At 48.7% G+C, this 21,286-nt stretch overlaps 1 protein-coding gene across 1 annotated transcript in view; it reads right to left on the reverse strand.

Annotated features, from left to right (window-relative positions):
• Positions 1-739: 739 nt before the first annotated feature.
• The window catches only part of TEX36 (testis expressed 36), a 145,365-nt gene continuing 124,818 nt past the window's right edge, over positions 740-21,286 (reverse strand). The window contains exons 6-7 of the mRNA XM_075424134.1: positions 1,449-1,639; positions 740-1,234 (exon numbers count right to left, since the gene is read on the reverse strand). The gene's annotated coding sequence lies outside the window, so the exon portion shown is untranslated. The remainder of the gene's footprint in view (positions 1,235-1,448; positions 1,640-21,286) is intronic.

Consider the following 21,286-nt stretch of genomic DNA (forward strand, 5'->3'; position numbering starts at 1 on the left):
CGGGGAAAAATCGGAGCAGAGAGGAACTTGGTTAGGTAAGTTGTGGAGGAACACTCGGCAATCAGTCCCGCCCGTGATACCAGGCACAAACAGAAGGCCATCCTTCCCCCCTTAGATGGAATTTCGCAGCTTCCAGCAGCCTTTGAACTGCACACTTGCTCGTGATTTTACATTTTTGTAAGCCCTCTTCAGACCTTTATAAAACAATCGCCCGAGGCCCTTGTAAACACTAATATTCTGTTAAACATCTGGTTACTGTAAAATGGGATTGTCTTTATTTTCAAACAGGAGTTTACAAGCAGCTTATCAGCTGCCGGCTGGCTGGTATTTTCTACTCTCCAGCAACCCTCTATGCACAGGCACATTGCTCTGCCTGAATGGCATTTTTCTATATTGTCAATGAAATTTTAAGTAGAAACAGTAGCTCACATGGCAGAGGGAGCGATACGATCGGGTCTTCCCTTTCCACTGCAGAAATCCATCTGTCCACAGTGCCTCATGTCTTCAGTGTGGTTGTACTTGCAGCGCCTGCGTGAGTTGGCACAGACGGCCGTCCCCGCTCCCCGCGCAGAGGCACCGTGAACGGGGACAATATCAAACAACCTCTCACAATGCAGCACCAACAGCCGAGGTTTAGATCTTTGGCCAAGAACGAAGGTTTGCATACAGAATTCGAGAGAAAGGTTTCCTTCACCCTGCCAAGGGAAAAAGCCCTTTGTGTGGACAGGACCTCCTGCCGCTGCCAGGAGAAGTGGGAAGGAAAGAAGAAGTCTGGTGGCTCTGGCCACTATCACGAGTTCAAACTCGAGCTGCTGCGTTTTCAGGTGGTCTTGATGCTCTTGGGAACGCAGCCTGGGTGGAAGGACGCACTGACGCCCACAGAGGGGCTGGTGTCAGAGCCTGCTCAGTCTGCGGGTATGGCTTGCGACGGACAGCGAGCACGGAACCTTTAGCCTTCACACCTTCCTTCACTGAACCTTTCCACGAAGTAATTTCAACTCTTCGTTGTTTCTTTCCTCCCGCTGTGCAGGCAGCTTGGGCTAAACACAGCCCGCGGCACCAGGGCAGCCCCCGGGGAGGGGAGCCAGCCCCCAGCACATCCCCGCTTCCACCTCCGACCCACACGCACCAGCGCCGGCTGGGAAAAAGGGGAGGGTTAAAAGTCATGAATTTTTATATCTGTGCAGCTGTTCTTGCACTCTGTCTGATGCGTTTGGCAAGTAAATAACCAGACCTGAAAGAGGAACAATGTACCTGTCAGGGGGGTTAGCTTCCACGGGAAACTTGCTTTTTAGTTTATAAAGGGAAAATTACTCTTGATGAATTCAAAGGTGCTTCAAAACAACCCCCTAAAAAAAGAAATCAGTCTTTAAAGTGCACTTAGTTAAGTATAATTGATGTCATTAAAGGGATCTTTTGCAGAATTGTTATTTATGTAAAGAAATTACCAGGCATGGGATTCTGCGTTTGTATCTTCCGAGTGCGCGGCCGGGTAAAAAGCACCTTCAAAATCTCCGCCTGCAGTCTGAGGCACCCTGAAGCTCAGCTCTGGAAGCCCGCCTGGCCGCAGATATTCTGGCTGAGTAGAGAGGATAACACTTCATAATCTGGTATGACTTCAGTCTCCTCCAGGCCAGACCTGATAGCGAAGGGAGAAAACCAAATCAGGTTTCAGGGAGAGTTATGGCACTTCTTTGTGCGAATTTGTATCTAAACCTGCGAACTGAGGAGCGCGTTCAAAACCTCTTCGGAAGGACACGCTGGGGGAAAGCTGTCCCTCCGGCTCCGTGCCCCACACCAGCCCAACTGCTTGGAAACCACGATACCACACGACACAGCGAGTCCCCTGGCTTGGCTGGCTGCCCACGACCCCTGATCTCACGTGCCGTTCCCTGCCACATCCGCAGGCTCCGTTTGGTGGGATACAGGCTGCCGGAGCTGCAGCAACAGATGAGAGCCTCCCCCACCCTCCTCCTTCCAACAGCCACTTCCATCATCAGAAACCCCTTTTTGTTTTCTAGCCTACCCATACATGATGACACGCTCACAGATCTTGGGACATCTGTTCTCTAGCCCGCCTTTTCGACTAGTAGGATATGATTTTATGATGGAAATGTTTCCAGTTTCATTTGCTGGCCGTCATGCTGCAGCGGTGCTGGGGTATTTGCTGGAATAGCCACTGCCTTGATTTTTACGATCGAGCGGAAATATCCTACAGGAGCTTGGGTGTAGTCCTTCCCCCAACAGCTGAAGTGCAAGCTTTCATCTTGAGCCGTCCTTCTCCTCTTCCGGACCCTCATCCGAGACAGTCGCTGCTCAGCTCAAGAACAAACAGATGTTTCTCTTGCTACACAGCACGCTGTTTAATCCCACGTCAGGGAACAGTCTGGTGCATTCCCATGCAACTGTCAACTCTGGAAGGTATTTTTCCCTGGGTATGTAAGGAAATGCAGCTGATCACAAGATCAGGTTTTACAGCGACTCTAAACTAATGGCCTTCAGGGCTGGATTCTCAAACGTCCTATAGGAGAAGAAATGGAAAACACAGTGCCCGAATTTTAGACATACACCTGGAAAGGCTAAGTTCTGCTGCCAGGTTATGGTTTCAGATGTGTAAATCACGCCATATACTCCTTGCGGTGACCTGGGCAAGGAACGACTACAATTTGGACACCAAAGTGTTCAGGATCAACTTGCAAACTTCAAGGTCCACCTGACCTTAATGAATTCTGGGGATAATCAATGGTGCAGAAGCAAATTCCTGGTCCAAAACGGGTTGGAAGTCATACTCTTCGCATCCAGCGCTGTGCGGAGACATCGGAAGAGGCAAGCTGTCACAGGGACGTATCGGTGCTCTGCCTGAAGCTGCCGTGCACACGCGGGACACGCAGCTGCCCCAGGCGAGCCCCTGCTTGGCGTGCGGCTGGCTCTGCTGCTTGCTGCGTTGCCTCAGGAGAAGGTGCTGCCCAGGGCTGTCCTCAGGCTCAACCAGCCTCGGTGACCACCGTGGCCCTTGTCAGGTCAGGGCTTTGCAATCATGCACCAGCCCGGGGAAGGGCTGTCACTTGTTCCACGCTCAGACCCAGAGGAGACGTTGAAGGTTTGCCTAAACACCGTATCAGCACAATAATTTGCTTTTCCGTGAATTATCCAAAGCAAATTAACATATGTAACAAATGCAGAGCTGTATCTCGACAGGAGATGAAACCAAGCTCCTTTTTGAAAACAAATGATAAAGTGTGAGGCAGAACGATGATACTTCCACAGCGTTTGTAACATTTCTGCAGAAAAACAAATGATGTGTTTCCTGAAAGAATCGGAAGGTCCTTGTGAAGCTCCTGGGGGGTGGCCGGGGACCTGGCCATGGGCTGGTGAGGCACCTCGTGGCCTCAGCCTGCCCGCAGCGACCTCTGCGCGGTGTTTGCTACCTCAGCAATGCTTTCTCTGGTCAATATTCTTCACCTGTGGTCCTTTTCAGTCTGCTTAGAATCATAGAATCATAGAATAAACCATAGAACCACAGAATGCTTTGGGCTGGAAGTGACCTTTGGAGGCCATCTAGCCCAACCCCCCTGCAGTGAGCAAGGCCATCTTCAGCTGGACCAGGTTGCTCAGAGCCCCGTCCAACCTGACCTTGAATGTTCCCAGGGATGGGGCATCGACCACCTCTCTGGGCAACCTGTGCCAGGGTTTCACCACCCTCAGCATAAAAAAGGTTTTCCTTATATCTCGCTTAGTGCAACCCTTCCCCTGAGGTCATTTAAAACACCAGCTCATCTCCCTGCTGACGGCTGCCTGCTTGGGACAGGAGTTAGCATTTAGCGATGCAAAGCGGCCTCTCCCTTCTTCCCATCCCTGGACGTTGCTTTGGAAACACCCTCGCTCCCTGCCAAGCCACTGAATGGCAGCCCATAACCAAGAGTCCGACTCCTCTCTCCTAGCAGCAGGGCCATTAGCATCACACTAACTATTATCAGTAGCCCTACACACTGGTCCCACTAAAATCAATTTATCGCCTGAGGTATTTGGCTCATAAAAGGATAGTTTCCCCTTTTTCTTCTACCTTCATAACCAAGGTTATCTGCTCAAGAATGTACAGAGTAAATGAGGTTGTTCGGCTTATGGATACAAATAGACCTTGCTTTTTTGACTTGCAAAATGAATTCCTCTGTGACTTCGATAAAACTTAAAGTATGCTAATGTTCAGTCAACCAGTTGTCTATTTATTTCTGTTTATGCCAGCATACCCATTAGCAACTTTTTCTTGTTTTCTTTTAGAATATTAAATGGTTCAAACATATTCTAAAAATTAGTTGATTAGCTTGTTAGGGCACATTTCCACTGCTAGTTCCTTCTGTAGCAAAAGAGAAAATGAAGGTAATTTTGTTTGCAAGGAACGTATGATTGGAAGCTGACTGTTGAAAGATGTGCCATGTCAATGTAATGAGGGAGTGTAATATCTTAGTTTGCATCAATATGGAAATAACTGTGCAGTTTGACAGACCTGATGCTAAAGGCAGCACCAGAGCGCTCATTATGCATTCAGCCTCTGATTATGAAAAATAGTGTGTTTTCTTTTAAAGAGGAATACACATTATCAATCAAACCCGCGCCAATTATTTCCAAAAGGGATCACAGCTAAACAGGCGTGGGGTCTCTTCAAATATAACTGCACCTGAGAAAACAGACAGATATCAAAGTACATGATAGTTTAATTTCATGACAGTTGAATTAATCAGGCAATATAAACCCTGCCTTCCGATCGGCCCAAGCTTCGCCAGGCTGGCGCCGCGAGTTGCGACGACTTTTCTTCACTAAGTAGCATCAGTAGTTAGGAGTTTGGTGTCACCCGGGCTGCTGCTCCTCCGACCCCGGTCAGGCGGGAATCGAAATGCAACAGTCCTTCCACGGCCGAAAGGTCGGACACCACGTCCCGGGGTGTGAGCCACTGCCGCCTTCCTGGCGAGGACCAGGCTCCCCAGTTCAAGAAAGATGAAGAGCTACTGGAGAGAGTCCAGCAGAGGGCTACGAGGATGGTGAGGGGACTGGAGCATCTCCCCTACAAGGAGAGGTTGAGAGAACTGGGCTTGTTCAGCCTGAAGAAGAGAAGGCTGCGAGGGGACCTTATAAATGCCTACAAATATCTGCAGGGTGGGTGTCAGGAGGTCGGGGCCAGACTCTTTTCAGTGGTGCCCAGTGACAAGACAAGGGGCAATGGGCACAAACTGAAGCAGAGGAAGTTCCGTCTGAACATGAGGAAGAACTTCTTCCCTCTGAGGGTGACGGAGCCCTGGCCCAGGCTGCCCAGGGAGGTTGTGGAGTCTCCTTCTCTGGAGATATTCCAGACCCGCCTGGACGCGGTGCTGTGCAGCCTGCTGTGGGTGACCCTGCTTCGGCAGGAGGGTTGGACTGGGTGACCCACAGAGGTCCCTTCCAACCCCTACCATTCTGTGATATTCTGTGACCGGGGAGGTGCCGAGGAGGAGCTCTGCCCTCTCCAACAGCAGCGAGGGGCTCGCAAGGCCCCTGCTCCCCTGCTCAATCCTGGGCAGTGGCAGCCTCGGCTCGCAGGGACTGCTCGGGTTGATTCTGATGAAGGTATGGGATGGCTGCTGTTGTCAGCAGCCACTGCTGGGAGCAGGCTGAAAAACCACCATCCACCCTGTCAGAAATCAAAAATTGGGCAGCGTAGCCATGAGAATGTCTCCTGAATTTCTGATTTGGTCTTCAGGAATTCAGGAATTCAGGGCATGGAGTCACTCTTTGGGGCAAGAGCGTGCTTTGCCGATGCTGGCACTGCTTAAAGCAATGTTTGCACGGTCTCTTGATCTCCACGGGACTCAGCTGGGAGAATGTCATGATATCTTCACTTCACAGGCACTTAAAGCTGTTGCCCCAGCCCTTTTGCATTCACCTGATCACTTGGCCCCATACACACCCCACCCTGCATGTGTGCTCTTTAATTTGTCTGTAGAGCCCGAAGCATCATTTTGACCCATGGCCCATGGGAGTTCCCAGCAGAGCCATGATCTCTCTTGTCTGATTTCCAGCAAATGACTTTAAAATGCAGAATCAAGCTGCATCCAGCCACCTTAACAGAATGGTCACCAGCCTGTTATTATGTGTAAAAAGAAAGATAAGACTATAATTGCGAAGTCACCAGAAAACATATATGAACACAGGCAATTCTCTGAAATAACCAACAGGAGCAAGGACTGGAAGTGCTGCTAAGGTCTTTACTTATTTAAATGGTTTGGCTCTCTGTGCTTTACGCAGGGGGAGTTCAGAGAGCAAAGGCTGAACGTTAGAGCTCAAGGATGTGCCAATAACATCTCCGTGTAGTATCTTGCAAGGGAGTCACAGCCATACTTCAGAGGTTTCAGCACGGAGCAGGCAGTACCACACGAATCGGAAACTTGCCCGGCTTTCTTCCTATTCCATTTCCATTCCATCAATTTGTCCCTGCAGAGACGTCTAAACGAAAGCTGTGTTTTAGTAAATAGGGAAAGTCAGTTGATTTCAGTCTGCTTTTGCATTCGAAGGTCTCTAATGTCAAGTTGTCTGCAATTTGTACTGAACCAGAAGCAAAATACTGCTGTGCTGTCACTGGAGTGTCAATGACTTCTCTGCAAAACTGAATCTCTGTGACATTTACACATCCTAAGGACCTGTCTGAGCTTTGCATTCCACTGAGATGATGCAGGAATAACAGTTTCTTCAGGCTTCGAACTGAAGCTCTTCTGGCATTTTGCAGCTATAGCAAGGAGGGGCGGGGGGGGGAAGATAACTGGTAACTGACCTTCTGTTCTGCTTCTTGGGAACAGTACATGCTTCAGAGAGATGTAGGGGACTTAAAGGACTGCAGAGGTACTGGAGGTGTCTAAGTTGCTGTAGAATGAAAACCTAACTGGTTTTGGTGAATGTATTTCCACTAGTCATTGGAAGAGAATATGGATGTACAAATGCTCAAAGAGGCAAAGCTCAGTGCTAGTTTTCTCAGCCACAGGAAACCAAGCAGATGTATTATTTCTTTGTGAGCAAGGTACAAATAAACATAAACTTCAGGAATAAGGAATGTAAACCCCAAGTCTCAGTAGGAAATTTCACCACGAAATCCCAGTAAAACTAGTTCAGAACTGGACTACATAGATTTGTTTAAAGAAAACAAAGAGCCTCCTGGTTTACGTGTCTCGGAGGAAAGAATACACCAAATAAACAAAAGCTTCAATAAATACCCGTTCTGTGATTTTTTTAGCATAAAAAAGAATGTTGCACACGTCGCATTGTTGAGAGACCGAATACTTCTTCTCGCCATCAATTGTTGTCGACAGATATACCTGTTTAAAGTGTTCCCCCATCACAGTCCATCTTGATCCCTTGCCATTCAATGAAGTTGCAGTCATTTAGAGTACTTATGTATTGCAATAGTTTCTATGACAACAGATGATGATGTTAAGAGTAAAGAATTTTGAGTTGGGTCTATGAATAGGGAGATAAAGGCACTGAATTGCAGAGGGAAAGCTTTTCTTCCAAACATTTAGCTTAAATATCGCAGCTATTAATATTTACCAGCAAATAAGACAGTTGTATGAAAAGCAAATACACTCAGACTTTAAGTTTTAGAGAAGCAAATAGTTTCCTAAAAACCTTTACTCTGTGGATTTGATTAGTTCCTGTGCTCCTTGCCTGAGTAGAGCAGGTTCTTCTGGCACAAACCTAAAACCGGATTCACGCCGGCAGCGGCTGGCCCCTTCCACTTCATTGAGAGGATGGCGTGAATGCTAAAAGCTCACTCTGCGTGGGACTGAGATCTGCTGAATATTGCTTCCAGACCCTTTCAAAAACAAAAATACTATGCTGGGATCCTGGGGTGCATCAAGAGGAGAGTGGCCAGCAGGTCGAGGGAGGTTCTCCTTCCCCTCTACTCTGCCCTGGTGAGGCCCCATCTGGAGTACTGTGTCCAGTTCTGGGCTCCCCAGTGCAAGAAAGATGAGGAGCTACTGGAGAGAGTCCAGCACAGGGCTAGGAGGATGATGAGGGGACTGGAGCATCTCTCCTATGAGGAGAGGCTGAGGGAGCTGGGCTTGTTCAGCCTGGAGAAGAGAAGGCTGCGAGGGGACCTAATAAATGCTTATAAATATCTGCAGGGTGGGTGTCAGGAGGACGGGGCCAGACTCTTTTCAGTGGTGCCCAGCGACAGGACAAGGGGCAATGGGCACAAACTGAGGCACAGGAAGTTCCGTCTGAACAGGAGGAAGAACTTCTTCCCTCTGAGGGTGACGGAGCCCTGGCCCAGGCTGCCCAAGGAGGTTGTGGAGTCTCCTTCTCTGGAGATATTCAAGACCCGCCTGGACAAGGTCCTGTGCAGCCTGCTCTGGGTGACCCTGCTTCAGCAGGGGGGTTGGACTGGGTGACACACAGAGGTCCCTTCCAACCCCTACCATGCTGTGATTCTGTGATGCTGTGATGATACCTCCAAAACCTGGGCACTGTGGTCCCTTCACTTGCAGAAGAACTTCCTACCAATACCTGGGAAGACAACGCCTCTCTTCCAGTCCCTCCCCAGTTTCCCCCTCTGCACAGCCCACTTGCTCTGTGGTTCCAGGACCCACGCTCCTGCCATTAATTCAGTTTGCCTCCTGCCTGCTTTATCTCCACACAGAGCCACGTCGCAGCTTGCCTGGGGTTGGAACAGTCTCGTCGTCTTCGGGCAGTGCTGAACACAAAGCAGCCTTGCCCTGCGGCTGGGGGCCAATGTCTGACCGTACGATGCAAATCACACACGCCAGGAAAAGTCTTCCCCAGCGGTTAGTAAATGTCATGGCTGCAAGCGGATACCTACTGCTCAAGTTTGGGCTGCATAATTAATTTAGCATTATTTGGACATGGATAATAAAATCTGCTTACCTACAGCGGGCCAAAAAGGCCATTAGAAACCCATAGTTAAGAAAGCTTAAAGTTCCTGCCAATCCCAATGGCAGCTGCACGGAGAGAGCGAGGAGAGGAGCGCGGTCTCACGGCCAAATTCGCTGTCATCAGTAAGCGGCAACGCCGCGTCCTGCCAGGCCTAATGGGCAGCCGGGGCGGTGCTCGGCTCCCACGGCCGAATCCTGCCGGGAGCAGGGATTCACAGCTCGCTGTTCAGAGATGAGACCACGCTGCCCCGGGCACGGCGGCAGCAGAGCAGCTCGGTTGTGGGGTGACGGGGGCGGAGGCCAGCAGCGATGACACTGGGGACGATGCTCTGTCCCGGCGAGGGGACCGTGCTCGGCTCCTTGCCTTGGGTTGCACACCGAGCATGTTCCCCCCGGCACAAAAACATCAAGCCACAACAGATTTAGCCTCTGAGCTTACAACTGTAGCCAGTCTCGACCTGTTTTATCCATTCTGGAGTGGATATGACGGAATAAATCCCAACCCCTTCTTCTCTACGGCTGTCGAGTACCGTTGCTGCTCTGGCCTCCTACTCTGCTCACAAGCAGGACACAATTTACTGACGGAAGGATTGTTTTTGAAAGTAAAACTAGACGAGTCCAGTTCTGTTATGGGCTAATCTGGGCTAAAGCATGTGCCAGCTCTCGTAACCTTCTCATGCCTGCACTTTGTTTTCCACTAAATGTCAGCTCTGATAGACTAGCCTGCTCATCTGAAAGGGCAGGTTTTTGCTTCAATAAAAACAAACCTAGTTAAAAAGATAGACAGTACCTCAATAAAAAAATACCACGGACGCACAAAATGTTCAGTCTTAATTGGTCTGGCTATACTGCACCGTTTCCTTGCTGGCATATGCTAGCGGAGAATATTTGTTGCCAGGGGATTTTCAAGGTTATAAAGCATCTTAAAGGTGTTGGGGAGTGTGTAAATTAAGCCGCTACAGGTAGGTAATGTTCCCATGATGTCAGGAATAAATACGCTGGTGCCTGCAGGTAGGAATTTACCATGGTGCGGAGTACCCGCTGGGGGCCTGATCCTCAGTTAGTGTAAATCCTGTTGGCTCCACTGGCTTTACTACATCGATCTGCACTCGCTGCATTTTGGATTCAGAGGTCCAGCCTTGCAATTTAATGTCTAGAATAAAGCACAAGGAGGCTAGAAATTAAAAAACCCCGAGACTTTCAGCTGGATGCTTCCCCTCCGGTGCCAGCTCGGCTCCTTGCAGCCAGGGAGCAAGGGCTTTTGGCAGGACAGCGAGCACACACGCCGCTCCAGCACGGTCCCACCTGGAAGCCATGCAGCCAAATTCACGGCGCTTCTGTTGCAATAAATTGTCATCAAGGGAAATGGGGATATTTAAGTGGCACGTTATTTACTGGGTTGGGCAACGAGGAAGCCGGAGGAAAGAGGCGCCTTATTCACTCGCTCACTTTGAAAAGGATGAATGAGATGGCAGGAGCCTTCAATTTTTTCACTGGAGACGTAAAGGAAAGCCAAATACATGCAGTGCAGCACTGCAAGTCCTGTCCTTCCCCCCTGGGAGGGTGGCACTTGCCGGAGCTCTTTGTCTGGGTGGTGAAGACTCAAGCACCTGCCTCCCTGTCTCCTTGTCACGATGCGTGAGATCCGATGAGCTGATCCGTCACCGTCCCCTTGCACCAGCCCAGCTGCGCCGCAGCCACCACCATCTCCCCAGCAGCCACCACCGTCATCTCCCCAGCCACCCTGGATCAGCCCGTGCCGGAGCTGCAGACGCCCCGAGCCACGCCGCTAAGCGGCTCCAATGAGGCTGGACTGGCAATGGTGTCACTGGGAAGGACGCGCGGCGGGGTATCGCACCCGGCTCTGGCTCACGTATTCCCTCTGGACGCTCTCCACAAGAAGAGCTGCTGGAAAAGTATTTAGGGAAATCTTGTAAGCATTAGCAGCACGCTGGAGCTCTGCAGCCTTTGTGTAAATGTTATTCTGGGTTAAAAGCTTTTGATGAGTATGTTACAAACAGAAGTATGTCTGTGGGGATTGTTAACTCTTCCTTTGCCAAAGTCATGGCCCTTATTACCGCGCAAGGGAAACCTGCAAAACGCAGTATTGCGGTGTCGGTACTTTGGTACTTGCTGCACTTTGGGAGCTAATTTAAACCACGAGTGAATGCAGGATAGAAGACTTGGCAATGCATATGCCCCTTCCCTAACTAGCTGGTTGGTGTTGCAGCACGATGCTAACCCAAAGAGCAGCCCTAATGAATCCCGAGGGGCGGCAATACCTTGTCTGTGCAGGCTTCAGTGCCCGCCAGACCACCCCAAACATCCCTCCAAGCCCTTCTGCTGCCCCGCGCATCACGTAGGGTGCCGTGCCTGCCACCAACGGCCAGCCAGCCTCCATGGCGGGGACGGATGGGCTCTGCCCAGACCTAGGACTGAGCCTCCTCCCTGATGGGGAAACCAAGGGTCGCTTCGCCCAGGGCTTGGGGCCAGGGCCAATGAGCAAAACCAAGGTTTGGCTTTAAGCAGCACCATATCTCACCAAAACAGGGCACGCTGTCGCTGCAGAGCCAGGCTGGGAGATGCCCTCCTGGTACATACACGTCTCCTGAAAATACCAGCACAGGGAGAACAGCCCTTAGGAAACACAGATACCAAAGAAGCAGAAATGCATCCAACCTTCCCATGGCCTAAAAGCTTGTACCTGGATGCTGTTCGTACCGATTAGGAGGACTCAGCTTCCCAACTTATGGAAAAGTTGGCTTTGGAAGCAGTGCAGAGCAGACCTTAAGCATATGTCCATGGCAGATGCAATGCAAGCAGCGCCGGCATCCCCAGGGCACGGGTGTCTGGCTGACTTCAGGCAGGAGGATCGCAGCCAGCCAGATTCCCTCGGGGATGGGCTGTAAGACTGGCTCATTGCTCCTCTCAGGAGATTTGGAAGGTACCGAGAAGCATGGACGTGAGCTCTCCCGCTCTGGTGTGGTAGCCCCGAGAGCCCGTGGTGGAGGGGAAGGTCAGCAGACACGCCGCGAGAGCATCCCACAGCCATGGTAGGTGGGACAGCGGAGAGACCGGCCTTCGGGGGGGATGCAACCACTCACGTGCCGCCGCCACGTCTTCTTCCCGCTCGGGGGAACAAATTACCCTCACACTTCTAACATTAGCAGCCATTTCCATAACCAATTAACCTCTGCGTTATACCATCAAGCATCTGAAAAAGGTGTTGTGACACAGTTATTAAAGGATGGAAGCGACTTGTTGGCTGGCATGCATAATAAAGGGCGGCCTTGCTTTCCAGCTTGATTTTCTGAACAGGGGCAGACGAAGCAAAATCCTTACAAAACAGAAATATTTCACACTGGTTTGGGAAGGATGTGCTCTAGGTTTGTATAGCATTTGCAATTCAAATCTTTGCGTTTATTCATTTGCTTTTAAAGAAAGATTTATTTTCTGGCAAAGCAAATGACTACAGAAATTATTTTCCACATTTGTCACCTTCTTTTAAAGAAAATACCTGCTTTTTTGGCTTTTACTTCCCCCCCATGCAGCTGATGAGTCCTGGTTCTGGACCAAACAACCCTAAACATCAGTCTGGATTTGCTGCCGTGGGCCTCCCTTCTCCCTTCCCTCCCCGGAGCTGCGGCAGACGTTGAACTTCATCTCTGCCGACAGACCCTACGGAGCTGCTGTGGCTCCTCGGCCCCACGCTCGGGCAGCGAGGTGGGGGTCCCCCCCGGCCAGAAACGCGTGAACCTCCCTAAGCTCACCAGCCTTGCTAGAACCTTCCTTGGCTGTTCTGCCGTCACAGGGCCACGCAGCGGTGGTGTAAAGTGGGAGAGGTTGAAGAGAAGACTACAGGCTAATCGCTGCCCAGGTAACATGACCAAGATGAGAGTATTCAGCCAGAAAACAGAAAAAGAAATGGCTGTTTCTTTGTAAAGGACCTTGTGGCTTTCCTTTACGTGCCTCTTTTTGTTCTCAGCCGAGCTGCTTCGTCCCTGCTCGCCTGGGGAAAGCCAGCGAAATCCGCAACCTGTAACAACTTGTAACACGCAAAAAGTGTCCCTAGACTTTTATTTCTAGCAATGCTTTAACCTGTTCCAGATTCCACATGCATTTGTGTGCCTGCTCTGTAGTTATTGGTGAATTTATTGCTTTTTTTGGACGGTTCGCTCTCTGAAAGCTCCTTTGCTTTCTCCATGCATCCATGCCCGCGTGCACATCGGCACGCACGGAGTTTGCTCTTCAAATCCCGGTCAACTCGAAAGCACTAAGGCTGCCACTGTCCAGGCAGCCAAGCAGTGTGGAGCCACGATGCACTCGCAGCACCGCTGGGACAGGCTACACGTGAATCGAAATATTTCACCAATATCTGGTTTTATGGCAAAAAAAAATTAGAAATGTTCAGCTGGAGTGAACGGTAGAAGAGGGAGCATTTTCCAGTGCTCTAGAGGGTTTTTTTCCCTTCCTAATTTCCCCTTTTTTAACATAGATGACAGAGTCTGTATGGTTTTATTTCCCATTTTTGCAGCGGGGAGGACTTGACAAGGAAGAGTTAGGCCAACAACAGCCATACCTTTTTGTATTTAGGAAACTACACTGACACTTGTATTTAAAGATCAAAGCAAGGCAAACACCAGGACTCCAAGCCTCCTGTCTTTTTTTTTTCCATAAAAGAATGCTATGGAGTTTACTAGTGGTGCCACTAATGAGGTAACTTCAGCAGTGATTTCACATTAGCAGCACTCTATCTACTAGAAGCTGATGATCTTTGGCCACTGTAAAACACGATTCCCAGGCCAGGTGTTGGGCTCTCAGCCAAAATGTTGTGTTTTTCCCAACACTGCACTACAAAGGGCCTCAATGATGATAGGAAAGATATACTTCCTTTAGGGATCAGAGATAATTAACTCTTTATAGTTGCTCTTTTATTATTACTGAACCCATGCCAAACTTTTGCATTGCTTTACCTAATAAAAGTACCTCCTGCACCGCTGGTAGTATCCAAATTACTTTTTTCATTCATTAACAGTCAGGCCTTTAACTGCATTTCGAACATCTTTGTTGTAGAATACTCTCAAAATTAGTCATTCCTGAGCATTTACACTGCACAGTTCTCTTTAGTTTCCAAACTTTATAACATTATTCTTACCAAAAGGGAGGAATTTAGAAAATATACAAAGAAGTCAAAGTAGCAACAGCATATGTTTCATGCAGCCACCAAAGAACCATATGTAAGGTACTGCGTGCTATTATGCTGCCGCAGCGTTGAATTCGTAGATTTACAGATTCATTAATAAAAACAATAATATCACTGCTCACTTGCATATCTCCAAGCACACTATGAAGCAGGGTGGCATCACCATCCCAGCTTTGCAGATGGAGAGAAGAGAGAGAGAAAATGACTTGCTTGGTGCTAACGGAGCAGCATCAAAGCTAGGAGCAGAGCTCAGCTCTCCTTCAGGGCCGACCATGCTCTGCCCCTTGGCTTCTTCTGCCCTTGGCAGACCTCAGTCCTCGCTTCCGAGCAGCACCAAAACGAGCTGCTTATCTCGGGGGGAATCTGAACACCTTCAATCATCTTCTCCTCTCCTTGGGACCTCTACTTCTCCTCTTCCACGCTCTTCCTGGGGAGAAGCGACACATATGAGGGCATCGCTTGGTGAGCTGGAGCTGCCTCTGAGAAGCCCAAGGCCAAGTGGCTCATCCACCTCCCTCTGATGGAGCCAGACGCCCTCGCCAGAAGGCACCACCTCCACGGTTACCACGCTTCGCGAAGGGGGTCTGCTGCACGGCCCAGCGTGTGTTGCCACTTGTCACCATCTCATACGCTCAACCGCCAAATTAACTTGCGGAGGCAAGCGCTGTTTTTCTCAGAGGCCATTTTTAACATTTGCCTTTCAAAAGCTAGTGCAAAGCTATCTAGCAGCCTACGGGAAATAAAGTAAGCAAAAAGCAGCAGAGGAACAAGCCCACAAAATGTTTATTTTCTCCAGCTCTGCGACGCTGCTCCTCAATCTGAGAAGCACCGAGGGCAGCCCCAGGGCTGGTGCCACCTGCCTGGGTGCAGCGGAGGATCACTGCCGTCCCGCGGCGCTGAATCTGCCCAACCCCAGGGACGGGGCTGTGCCTCAGAGCCCAGCCCGTGGCCAAGATCTGCCTGCTCCACGTGCGCGATATTGCTAGAGACACTTCGACGGCTGCCGCCTCTCTCCCCACCCTGGGACAGGGACATCTGGAGTTGGGATATGTAAGGAGAAGCATGTATAAAATGTAAATTAGTCCGTGAAGATTCCTGGGGTCCCCCATACCGAGATGTGCTGCAGTAACCATCACCTGGACAACCCCATGGCAACTGGGCTGGAGTGCTTGGTTTTCCTCCCCGCGTTGCATCCCTCACCCCGCCGCTGCGGTCTGCGCCGGAGCACCGGCCACCAGGACAGCATTCCTGCCCTCGGGAAGACCCGCTCTCCTCAGAAGAGGAAAGGAATGTGCTCTGAGAAACACGGCATGTTGGATCAATATCCCCTCTGCTCCTCAACTTGGTATTTCCAGGGGTTTATTTATCTCAAGCCTAGGAGTTTTCAACTGAAATGGCTCCGTTTGTACCATGCAGGCAGGTGGAATAAAGGTTTGCAGATTTGCCACTCAATCCAAATACACAAGGACATGAAGAGAGAAAAAAAGACATGTAACATTCACAGCAGTTGGGATTTGCTTTTCTTTTGAAGCTGCATGTGAACACATACTGAAAACATAATCTTCCTGGATCCAGGACCCAGGATTTTAATCTGGGTTTCTGGCTGATGATAGCAATTAAAAGCTGACAGCCCAGAAGTATTTTATGTAAAAAAAATGATTGGCCTAATGATATTCAACTGAAGCATGGCCTCCAGATTGGAGCTGGTCACACGTATAAAGTGCGGGGAAAAGCTGAGCTACACAAGATCACAAAGGGAGTTAATAGAACCGGGATCCACGTTCAATGTCTTTTTCATTCTCGGCTCTTTGTTCTACCCATTAGTATACACGGACTCCCTTTGGTAAGATCCTTTGTATTTCCAACTTATCAGGGTCTCCTAAATGAAAGTCATGTGCTTTTATCTACTCATTCCCTTTAATAAGTGTCACAAACATTCTGTGTGATTGATTAACTGGTAACAAGAAAGAGACAAAGTAGGAATATGCATATTAGCATATTTTTCTTTGCTCAAAGAAATGCATTTTATATATACGCGGCACTTCTAATATATTAAGCTGCCAAAAGTGTTAAACAAAGGAGGAACTGAATTACACTACAAAACACAGTGACAAGGCCAAATTTATCCTTGGTGTAACTCACTGATGTCAGCGGAGTTAAACCAGAGATGAAACAGGCTCCCTACGTGTGCATGAAACACCCCAGCAAGCACAGAGGGATATTCACAGATTTTGCAGCCAGAAGGGACCATTACGATCGTATCGTCTGACTTCCTGCATAAACACAGGCGAGGAAATTTCCCCCGTTTCCCCATTACGCACACAGATGATTGACTGAACGACCGTGTTCCTCCGGCGCTGGCAGGGGAGTTGCTTCGGCACTGCCGGGGGACGATGCTGCGCGCCGCTGCAAGGTGCTGAGCACCCTCCCCTCGCCCCGCCGGCAGCGGGAGGGCTTACTCAACCAGTTTACGGCGCGTTCGGCAGTGCAGGGGCTGGAGGCAGAGGATGCAAGGGCTTGACGCACCCAGTTTGTCAGGGCTTTCAGTCTGAGGGTTTTTGCCGGGAACACAAATGTGCTGCTCCCCTCTGACCAGCCCTGAGGTTCACACAGGCTGAGGTGTGGGACACTGAGATTCATGCCGGGTGGATGTGGAGGATGGATTCACCTGTTCTAGGCAGGAGAGACTCGTGAAGAGGTAGATGAGGGACCTGGCAGCGGTTAGCACTGCCATCTTAAAAACCACTTGACTCCAAGGAGTACTATATATATGGTAGTCAAGGCAAAAGCATGTATTACCTAAGACATCGTTAACTCTGCACAGCAAAACAAGCAGAGCGTTCAGAACAGCCACACCATAGAGATCTCTGGGATGGGGACAATTCACAGCAGCTTCTCCTTGGGGAGACAGCTCACGCTTAGCAAAGACACCGACCCAACCCTCTGTCCTTCTCCCCATGCCTAGCAAAGATCCGCCAGTCATTTTAATTCACCCAGACTCGCTGATGGGAAGGAGCAGAGAAGAGGGATAAGATGAAGCTTACATCTCCCACTACTCTTGGCATCACGCGAGACGCGACTAACCACGGGTGCCACGGCTGCGACACTCCAGTCTGTGTGAGATTCGCTGCACCACTGCCCCACGTGCCAGCTCTTCGGGTAGGAAATAAAAAGGTGAAATTCACTTTGTTGTTGTATGCCGGAAGGAATGAATTCTGTTCAGCTGCATTTACTGGTACGCTACCTCTGCACAGCTTTGTAGGTGCCAGTCTCAAACAGAACCTAAACATTTGTCTAACGTTTTGCCATCTGTAGAACTCACTGAGCGTGTTAGGTGTCTCGCCTCAACCGTTAGCAGAGCTCCTGGCTCTCCAGACAACCTCTGCCACCACATCAATGATGTGATTTCTTCCTGTGATTCGCAGCGATGTCCAGTTGGTGCATTCCTACAGATCCTTCTGTACAAGGACCTCACGTTTCATATTTATTGACGAATTAAATTGTGAGGCGAGTATTATGATTCCTGTATTATGACGGCAAGCTGAGTCATTGAGCAGACTTAGCGACATTTTTACTCTTTGCAAAGCTAGACCAAGAGCTAGTAATTTATCTTGTGTCTCTGAAGGCTTTGCTTGAACTAGAGAATGTGCCTTCCTCGCATACAGTACTGCCCTGGATGAGTTCCCACTCTGCTTTTCAAACGCAGCTGAAGAACAAGTCAGTCTTTTCCCTTACGCTGCAGTTTGTACTTACAAAGTACTGCACAAGCACAAATCCCTTAGCATTCATACAATCTGTATCTCTCCTAACACATCCTACTCTGTATATCTCCTGAACCTTGATCCTGAACCCCTGACTGTGCTAAGTCTGAGAGCATCCGCAGAATAATCGTGCTATGCACTCCCAGATCTGGTGTCTTCTCTCGAAGCCAGTCATTCAGAGGGACATGCACATTTGCAAGATTATCTTTTGGCTTCTGGTAGCAGAAATCATAAACAGAAATTATTTGAAATGAGGAGCATCTACCATTTTAGCTCCAGGCCAGGTGGACATGGACGACTTAAAAGGATATATTTAGCAATGAAACACTTCAGACCGCAGCGCATATGTGTATCCAGTTGCTAACTGTTAATCATGTCTCCTTCCCCCAAACTGGCCAACCAAAAGGACACCTGGCAATTCTGGAACATTCCTACCAGATTACTAATATCAATATTAAGTGAAAGAGCTTGAAGAATGTCACATTAGTTTCTGATGGCTCCCTTCCGCCATACTTCTGGCCAGCAAGCTTTGGCAGATGTGACTCCATCCTGTCCAAATGCAATTCAGTGTTTAAGAATGTGCTCACTTTCCTGGGACCATCTGTTTACTTTTCTGCTGAAGGAACTCCAGCCTCTTTGGCAACCTTATTGTATTGTACTCAATAAATCCTGACATGTAGCAAATTTTTTTGGCAGATTTTGAATCTGAATGCCATCCAAATTGTTCATTATTGATATTAAAACCGATTTGTGCATCACCAACCATTAAAGGAATGCACTAAATATCTCCATGAACGAGAAACCGAGTAGTCCATCAGAATACATTTATCAACAGTAATGCTAAAATGAAAGAAGAGTACTATGGCTTTTCCTGCTATTGCAAAAGCCCACCTCTAAGAGTAGTTACTTATTTCCTTTCTACAGGATACAAAATGTACAAAGAGCTAATGTACAAACTAAAAAGTCAAAAGAAAGGTACCTGTCCCAGAGGGATACCTCCTATGGTCCAACACATGCAGTCTGGAGCAGAAAGGCAGGACCTTGCATCTACTCCTAGCTGAGCCACAGATCCACTGGCTGACCACAGCAAAGTCTCTTCATCCTACATGGGTTTGATGTCCTCTTCAAGTAGTTGTCTAGACCGTAGGATCAAGGCATCATTAGGCTTACCAAATCGTTAATGTAAATTTTTAGTCCTCTAACTGCTGTACTCTGAGGTCCAGTGTGGATATCTGTAGCACGCCAAAGTATAATTCAGCTTTCGAAGTATCTGTGAATATCTGTAAAAAAAATAATGATGTGTACTTTCTGTATGTGTAGAGTGAATAGCCACAACAGCTTTAATTAAAACGGAATAATTTTCTAGATAAGTAAAGTGGTGTAAACGATGTTCACTAGACAGATTTTTAAGGACCCATTTTTGTTGGAGTTTTGCAGAAGTACTGTAGAATTATTGGGCTCCAGTTGTTGCTGGCATATCAGTTGTCAGCATTCAGAGTCCATCATATATTTCACATGACTTTTCACATAAACTTGCAGAAGCATTGGAGAAATCCAGTCAATTGATCTCCCATAAAGGAATGGACTTCATTTTTTATTTAAAAAAAATATAAAAATCAATACTTAGCCAATGTAACAATCTATACTGACATACCACATTCAAAGCAAGGATTCTGTTGAAAATTCTTCATCCTCCCTTATTCCTTCCTGTTCTAGTAACTTAAAAATCCCGACCTGAAGTATTTGCCCTTCACATTCTGTTGGACACTGATGATGAAAAGTGGAAATCAGACAACGGTTGCAATAGCACCTACATTGTACATTCCCAGATAAGTAGCTGGATCCAAAACCAAGCGTTGGCTTCAGAAAGAGCATCATCATTTTGCTTCCTTTTCTTTTTTTCCTTCGCAACAGGTGGCTCAGGAAGGTCGCTTTCCTAAAGAAGCCATTCTCCTTCTCGCTACGTGGAGCGAGCACGCAGCCTCGACAGCACGCTAAACTTTCGAACTTCTCCTATATATTCTCCAGACACACTTGCAGATTCCTCCCCAGTTAATTTACTGCTGCTGAAAGACTGCAGACCAATGGCTCAGGAGATCGAAGCCTGTTGCTACATGCAGGTAATTATTCAGGAGGACAAATGCTTCTTCCCACTGCCCCGCTGCGGTGACTCCAGCCGAGGGCTGGGAGGGGAGCGCTGCCTCCGCACCAGCTCCAAAATCGATCTCCTCATCCAGTGTGCTGCCAGCCGGCGTACTACCATGGGTTTTAGGGTGTAGATACCTCTCCACTAGGAAGTGGAGGGAGGCTGCCAGAGTTTACAGACCTCTCTGTGAACAGACTGGCTCCGTCGCAAGAGGCACGCTGCAGTTTCAGCCAGTAGCCTTCCAGCCTCAAGTCAGGGCACCAGGGCTTTAAGGAAATGCGTTAACAACATCACCATGTGTGACAGGGGATCTATACTTCTCATCATCTGTGCTCCTTCAGGTGACCGCTCTCTCCTGCTTCGCTCCTCCCATCACAGGGCAGGCTGTGCAGCAGAGTAGGAGAAAGCACTTAGCTGGCATTGAGCACCTCATATTTTCTTCTCGAGACAGGCGTTCTTCATCATTGGCTGCTCTTCTGGCTTGTCTCACTTTCATCAAATTGCTCGGCCTGTTGAATGGACAGAGGATTGCTCCAAATACTTCAGTTGGGATTAAAAAAAAATCTCTGCTATCCTGCTCTTTGCTGTTCAAACATCTTCTCCTGCCCCCTTGGTCACATCACCCCGTAGAGGCTGACACTCAGTCAACAGTCCCCTCTTTCCCAGCACATGAGTGCAAAATCCTCTTCCTGTGCCTTGTGAACTCATTGCAAGTGTGAATCCATACCAATCTGTGCAGTGGGAACATAGCTGAAAATCAGAATTGATCAATTAATAACTAGCAAGGTAAATGCCCATCCTTAAGGTGAGGTTCTGCTCCTGGTTGTTCATTACCGCGTGCAATCTCCTGGCTTCACCGGGGCAGGCATCACACAGGGTGGTACATGAGGAGCTTGGTCCTCCTTCGCTTATTAATGGGAATCTTCTCTTACATGAACTGGCAGCTTGGCTATCCATCCTGTTCTGTCTCTTGTCTCCATTAAATGCTCATATAACCTACGGCTGTAAGATTGGCTAAGAGGACAACCTTGTGGATGTCAGGAAATCTGTATTTCATTTCCCATATGATGTTGGATAATGGATTCTCCATGGCTTTGGATTTCCATATGTAAATCTGGGATACTAATTCCTAACCTGTTCTTGGAATTTGTGACGCTTAACGGGTGGGAAGTTGTACCTAATTAAGCAGGAGTGATTTGTACGGAAGAAGATAAGAGGCTGGCTCTGATTTGCGCTCTGGCATTTAGACACGATCTTTTCC

The sequence above is a fragment of the Opisthocomus hoazin genome, chromosome 6 (assembly GCF_030867145.1).
Source record: "Opisthocomus hoazin isolate bOpiHoa1 chromosome 6, bOpiHoa1.hap1, whole genome shotgun sequence".
NCBI lineage: Eukaryota > Metazoa > Chordata > Aves > Opisthocomiformes > Opisthocomidae > Opisthocomus > Opisthocomus hoazin.